Source organism: Aedes aegypti, chromosome 2 (genome assembly GCF_002204515.2).
Source record: "Aedes aegypti strain LVP_AGWG chromosome 2, AaegL5.0 Primary Assembly, whole genome shotgun sequence".
NCBI classification, from domain to species: domain Eukaryota; kingdom Metazoa; phylum Arthropoda; class Insecta; order Diptera; family Culicidae; genus Aedes; species Aedes aegypti.
The window spans coordinates 464,256,123-464,263,755 of record NC_035108.1 but is presented as its reverse complement, the minus strand read 5'-3'; the positions used below and the strand labels follow the sequence as shown (position 1 = coordinate 464,263,755).

Below are 7,633 nucleotides of genomic sequence, written 5' to 3'. Positions count from 1 at the left end.
AGGGCAATTCCTTTCACCGACGACAAACGAAAGCAATTTCGTGAAAATTGATTAGGTTTAAATAGAAAAATCATCGCCAATTATCGCTGATTAAAACCGTCCGGTCGAATCAAAGCTGCTCCACATTGCTCTGATGATCGATCTGCGTGAGCACGAACGCGAATGTAAGATCAAAACCGACACCAACGTAAACGTAAACAACTCGGGAAAAAATGGAAATACCAACAACGGGGAGAAGAAAGCAACGCAGGAAAATTGGAAACAACAAAACATACGAAAAAAAGATGGATCGAAAAACTGTACTCTTCCCCTCCATGGCAATTGGAACTGATGATTTGTGATCGGTCCACACCACTGTTTGGGTTGTACCACCTCGCGATGTCTGATCGTCTATAGACGTAACGATCGTTCGAAAGATCTGGATAGTTCCGTAAACAATGTTTCCAGCAGATGATTCCGCCCTACGGATTCGAATACACTTTCTCTCTTGACTTACCCTTCGAAGACGATTTTGTTTTGATCCAAATACGATATTAAGACATAGTAGTCGGGCTCAGAATAGGTACCACTTCTACTACTACGTTTGGTCCCTTGCTATTGCAAGAGGTACCAAAGCTTGAAAGATCGCAGTACAGGGTGTCCGCAAATTATCCGAACAGCAAAATATTGGAAAGATGATCTCGCGTTGAAAACAATGAAAAATCAATGTCCATGTACCTTTTATAATACATCTATATGTTAACACAAAATACAACTTAAACAAAATTCGAAATGATTGCTTGTTACTGAGATTGGCAAAATTAAATTTTTCAGAGACGTTTTTCCTGAGGGCCGCTAGTCATACTGGAGATGTGTTATCCCTAAAACCTAAAAGAGATGAATCCAAATGTCCTATTATTATTTGAAGTAATCTACAGGTTAGTGGCTTCAAGTTAGACTGGAAATAGAAAATTGTACGGTTCAAATCCAGTGAGTTCTATGGACATTTCTCTTCCGTCATAAAGCTCAGAAAACAGCTCCCTTTAAGACACCTCAATACATTTGGGTTTGTTTTGCAATTATTTGAAATCTGAATTGTGTCAAACTTACTTCATAAGAATATAATAAGCCAATGTTTAAAACCATACAAGAATATTGAATTTATTATGCTTGATTGTATAGAACCATGTCTTCAAAGTTTGTACGGATAATTTGCGGACACCCTGTACACCTTTCACGGCATTCTAGATTTTGCTCTGTTACCTTATGAGGCACACAATTTTGGATAACTGCAAAGAACATGGAGGTTTATTTCGTCATTGTTTACATAGCATTCAAAGTGGTCTTTATTTCCTCTTTGTTTTATCGACAATTCGGTAATATTAAAGACGAAATTAATACTTTCAGGTCCCTTGCAGTTGCCTAAAATTTTATGGCACATGAGGTAAAAGATCAAAATGTGCAAAGTGTACTGCGATCTGTCCAACTTCCGTCTTTGGTAGAATCAAAGATGAAATAAAGACCTCCATGTTCCTCGCAGTGGCCCAAAATTGTATGGCACCTTTTGCAGTACCAAGGGATCAAATGCAGTACTAGAAGTGGTACCCATTCTGAACCTGACTACTATGTCTCTATTCGTCTCTGGTTCAATAGTGTTGAGCTTATGAACAAAGTGATCTGCGCCTGCTGCGATTTCCATTGGTCGATTTACCTTGTGATAGCATTCTGATCGTTGAACCTTTCTAGTGTTTAAAATATGAATCTAGAATGTTATGTTTATTTCATGATCAAGGCCTGCTATGATGTTATATACATAATAAACATAAACATACGTTTATGGATTGCGTCTTATGTGTGTATCTTCAGGGGTTTTAATGCATAAATAGACCATCTTCCTTCTTTTCCTCAAGACGCGGTTTTCTGATCAACATTACAGTAAAGTTAGTTTTGGACGATGCATTGTAAAGTCGTTAGATGTTTACTCCTCTGAGCAGTAAACAAATGTATTTCAAGAACATCGTAGATTTACATTCAAATCGAATCAATCTGCTCCGTTGTGTGTAAACAATTCCATGAAAATGTCGGTGATGTGGTCAACAAAAAACATCGAATGTATACCGCTGAAGGGGTACTGTTCGACGATTTGAGGCATCAACAAATACGACACGTGGACGTGGTGTGTTTGAATCACGAACGGGTATTCCTATCTGGCACTTGCATGTACCAATTAAAAGCACGCAAACGTTCCTTACCAGTGCTCCCCTCTGATTGGTCTGAATTTCCTATCGTCCCACACTAAAGTCACGATTTCCAGAAACTTCTGATGCTAGAGCTAAACCGGGAAAACGTGCATGACCAAGCTTTGGATGGGGAAATCAAGCTGAACATTCGAATAGGTCCAATCTTCAAACATGATTTCTTTTCATTCAGTATTCATGTTTTTTTTTCATAGATTCATTTATTAGACTGAGATACTTGTAACTTGTAAATCACAAGAGCCTTTTGATTATGAAACATACTTTGCACATAGGATACATTGTATGATACTACTTAGAATACCCTCCAAGCGAAATTTGGTTGAATTGCAAACAACACCGTTGGTTAGGAACAAAATCACCAAAAAACCAGAAGTGACCGTCCTCCAGGACAGTCTCATGTGATAGATATAATGTAAACGCGATTTCGCTGGAATCACGGTCAGCAGAAGGACCCATATCCGATTTCACACCGAAATGAACCGTGTAAATAAATAATACTGAATGGGCAGTGAACGGTGAAAACGCTAGACGTCATCCTATACGAATGGCGATGTCGTCGTGATTGGCGTTCGTGAGCAGGGCATCTCAGTAGGCACGGACTTAAGTGGGTGGTCCAACAGAAATAGCATGTTATCCAAGCAATCTATGACGAGCATCTGAATCAAACAAGAATTTTCGAATGTAAGACTTTACGATTGCATGAAAAATGATAATTAAACTTTAAGTTTAGGTGAACAATTATTAAGCATGGTGATGAAGCTAACCATAGCATGCATGTTTTACATAATCGATTTAGGGTGATTATAAAACGAAGCCAAACTTTGAATGTTCAAGTGCACAAGACTGGAGAATCTGACAACAATTCGCTTTGAAAATCAATCAAATTACTTGGTGGAGCGTTGTTTGGTTCACAAGTCTCGTGATCTTGAAAATTTGAGGTTTGGCTTTGTCCTATAATCACATAAAAAGTTTGTAGAGCAAAGACCCTTCCCCTGTTCATGTGAATTGCAAATCGAAAACAAAATACATACAGTATCATCGGAAGAATTTCTCGAAAGGTATCTCCACGACGTGCAGGTCTATACTGGAGTCTATATACGCATACATACAACAACAAGTAGGCTAGGAAAACGCATCTAAATCAAACAAATATGAGACAGTCTACTATTATTCCGATTATTTTACACTTATTGCCTAGTAACTGCCAATTCCTGTTTTTCAAGCGTTGCGTATTTGGTTTTATCCTTTTGCCAGAAATGGCATACCTTTTCCACGTTTGCTCATTTTACCGGAGCAAAACGTGACACCAGATATTGTCATTTTATTTACCTCTTCAATACGTCGATTGCTTACCAGAATGAACCTGGAATTTATGTAGGTAGGTATAGCAAGCATACCTAGCAAACAGATCAGATTGCGGAAGCGAATGATGAACTATGAAAAACCCATATTCCACTCCGTTAGCTGCTCGATCGGGTGTACCGTAATGTGGACCACATTAACCCCGGGACGAGACAGGCCAGGCCAGGACGGGACGACGCGATACGACACTCTCTAATGGGTAATTTTCTCCTCAACCAACCTAGACCCTCCCATTCTGCAGGTAGCACGGTTCGGTTACCAAGGGAAACCCATCGTGGTAGGCAGTGTGTTTGCTCGCATTCCCGGAACATGGCTTTTTTATTGTTATTATCATACATGTCTGGTGCATCTCATTTCCTTTCGTAATCATACAGCCTACTGCGGTTGACGGTAGGGTATCCGTCCTATTATGGAGGATTTAAGCACGGTGTTGAAATTTAAATCGTATTTCAGTATCCAAATCATGAATATTGTAGTATTTTGCAATGTGAAGTGTTAAAACTATCCTTTTTCTGGAGTGTAGTGAAGTAAAAAAGTAAATTTTGGAATCAAACATACATTTTATCAACATAAATCTGAAGCACTTCCTATGTCCTATTATTGCGGTATTTCGTCCTATTATTGCGGTAGTGCCGTCCTATTATTGCGGTATACCAAAAATCATAGATTTTATTACATTCAGTATACATTCAATGTCACACAATGTTCTAGCATTGAAATCATGCTCTCTCCATGTTAATGACACTGCACGGTACTGTCAGTTTGTGTGACTTTGAGCATATCTATAAAGAAAACTAATTCATTACTTTATGTCACGATTCGAAAACAAATCAACAGAATCAAATGATTTTCTGCCGGTTTCGTCTCCTCTTCCGTCGAATCTAGATAATGTTAATGTAAATAAACAATGTTCTTCCATCTGAGACCACTATTCGCTATATAAGAAATGAATTTTTTGACTGTTGGTGCTATTAAAAATAGTTTTCACTAGTTTTCACCAAACCAATGCAATTTTAAAAGATTTCATCCTTGCGATCATCTTGTACCTTAGTTTTTCAACGCTTTTTTTTTTGCAAAATCACGTAAACTGATTGAAAGTCGGAACATTTTAAATCAGTTTACGTAATTTTTCGGTAAAACATTGTGTTTAATTGCAATATATTTGTAAATAAGAGCAACTACAGGGTAAACATAAAGATAAATCTTTTGTTTGACTAAATAAATGTATGTATGACATAAAATTATGTCACAAAATAGTATCCCAATAATATAATTGATGTTTCCAGCAATTATGTTCAAAATGACTATTGAAATATTGAATTTTTGAATGTGATTTACAGATACCGCAAAAATAGGCAACAAGCTATTTTCATTGTCCTAGTATTGCGGTATATGTTTTTTCTCAAAAATATAGAACATTCATTTAAAATTCAATATCTATCATGTAACTACATCCATACTTAACTGATATACCAGCTGCATATAATTGAATTGGTTCTATACTTAACAATTCACGCTTATGAAAACCCGTCCGTAGATAGAGGGACAGGATAAAATATAGGCTTTTCTTGATGCATCATTTAAAACTGTTTTTCCAACGATTAAGATCGTTTAATTTTCAAAGCATTTACCTGGTACAGCTTGGAAATACTATAAGCTTTCATTATCATCAATAATATCCATAGAACATAGAGTTTTCGATTAATAATGAGGGTTTAATTCTAATACCGCAATAATAGGGAATACCGCAATAATGGGCAAATTACCCTAGTATGAATATTGTTGTTTCTCCACTTTTTTCCCAATACATCATCGTCAGCAATGGGATAGTTGTTGCATATGGAGCATATGCAGAACACAGTCATTATATGCAAAGTAATCTTGTTAGACGCCTATCTGGGTCACTTACCGGATGACCTGGCCCATTTGACCCGGCTGTTTGCAAGTTAATCACTGAACCTAATGCACCGTTATGCTTGTGTATACATATAAGATTTTCTAGTGCAGTATGTTTTATCAGCATAGCCGACGGGATGTGACAGATCTAGTTCCTATTAACAAAGCTTGCGGAGGAACTTTCTCGTCATTTGTCAGTTACCTGACAACTTATGATTTTCTGTTGCATTTCAATATTTATGCATACACTCTTAAAAATAATGAAAATTACTCTGGACGTAATTCTGGTTATGACTGAATGACACATGATGTAAGTGATGGAACGACACAAAAACGTGTCCTTGAAGATGTATTGAACAAAAAATGTAATTTTACATGTTAAAGGACACGAAAATGATGGAACTGTGATCGACGTTTCCCGAATCAGACACTAATGTATTTGAAATTGGACACAAACTCACGTCATTCGGCTCGCTTCTTTTATGTGCATCCCAAAAGACGTAAATCACATTATTTTTTGGTACTGTGTACTTACTAACCATAAATTTGTTTCTTATCTCTTTTCAGGTGAATATTTCTAATTACTTCAATCATTGAACGTACATTGAGAAGTTCGTTCTTGGTAAGTTAGATTTGTAGCATAATATTTTGTCTAATCCTTCAACAGTAATAGACTAAAATATACAAATATCAACTCAATTCTCGTGATATTCGTCATTACTGCATCGTTTTGCATGTCGTCACATTAATTTCGCGAAGTGCGGAGGAGGCGTTGATCGCAGCTGGCCATGTGTCACGGAATGCTTCTCGCATTAAGACACTGTGCAAAAATATCTTCATTAACTAAATGGCTCAACGCCTTCTCTTTCTCTTTTTGCGCTCGTCCATCCATCTGTCCTGAACGTTTCACGGATTATTATAAATAGCCATTTGTGGAATGAAGACATCAACTCAACCCACTCACTAAGTCCCTGAGGAGATATGCATCTTGTTCCACTCACTTGCTGAATTTTGCGGAAAAAGATCATCACCTCCAGTCCCAACAGTATCGGGTTGTATGTATTGCAAACGAAAAGGTTGCTTAAAGTTTGATTTTCTGCTCTAGAATTGTTCAAATTAGGTAGACTAGTTACTTGCTCGTGTTAAACTAGCATAATGTTAAAAGACACGTTAATAAAGATGAAAAAAAGTTACTTACACACAACATAATGTAGGTGTAAGTATATTGCGCTATTCCTCTGGGAAAACTTTACGACCAAACGATGCCATCCAAGCACGCTATCTCACCGAAACGAAAAACCGAAGTAGGCTTTTCGTTGTTGCCCCCCTGTATGCTCATCACTCACCGACCAAACCTTCGTCTTCGTCAGTGGGAGGTCCATAAACGTAGCCAGGTTGTTCATAATGCCCCCTGGCTACCTGGGAGCAGGCGAAGACCATTATTGTAATTTTAAATATTACGCACAAAAAAACTTCCGTTTTATTTGGATAAAACCTGAGACTGTCAAATTAAATTTGTATTTTCAAATCATGAAACACCCAGTAGCCCAGTAAATTCTTCACTTCGTTTGAAAATCATCACCAGTGTTCATATATCTTCTAAAGCCTGATTCGCTGCTGACATGTAATTTTTGGTCTATCTTGATGCAAGAAAGTCAAGAAAGCGCTTTTTCCGATTGCAAAAAATGTTTTCTTGGTCGATTCCTTGCCAGAATTTCCCATGCATTGAGATAGGCCAGATGTCAGCAGCAATCCAGGCTTAAGCGTGCAACATTGCTGTATCTAGCTCGGACCTTGGTAATTACGAAGGCTTCCGTTTGAATACGGTCATCGAAAAAACAGTTGCTGATAAACTTTTTTAACAGTATTAGCACAATACTAGTTCTCAACGGCACTTGTCGGAAAACTATGATCGATTGAATGAATTATTTGGTTGTCCTACAGTAATTTAAATACTAACTTTGAAGACAAGCTTGTACAGTCTCATTTTTTATCCAAATGAGCTTAAATTTCAAGAATAGAATTCCAGATTTTAATTTAGAACCGAATAAACATTGTGGAGCAAAAACGGTTGATTTTCTAAATTCGTATACGAAACGGAACACTATGGAGAACATTTACTCTCCTCTTCATCATAA

The 7,633-nt window shown here is 37.3% G+C and overlaps 1 protein-coding gene across 3 annotated transcripts in view; it reads left to right on the top strand.

Annotated features, from left to right (window-relative positions):
• LOC5568195 (protein phosphatase 1 regulatory subunit 14B) overlaps positions 1-7,633 on the top strand; it is a 228,362-nt gene that overhangs the window by 150,380 nt on the left and 70,349 nt on the right. The window lies entirely within an intron of this gene.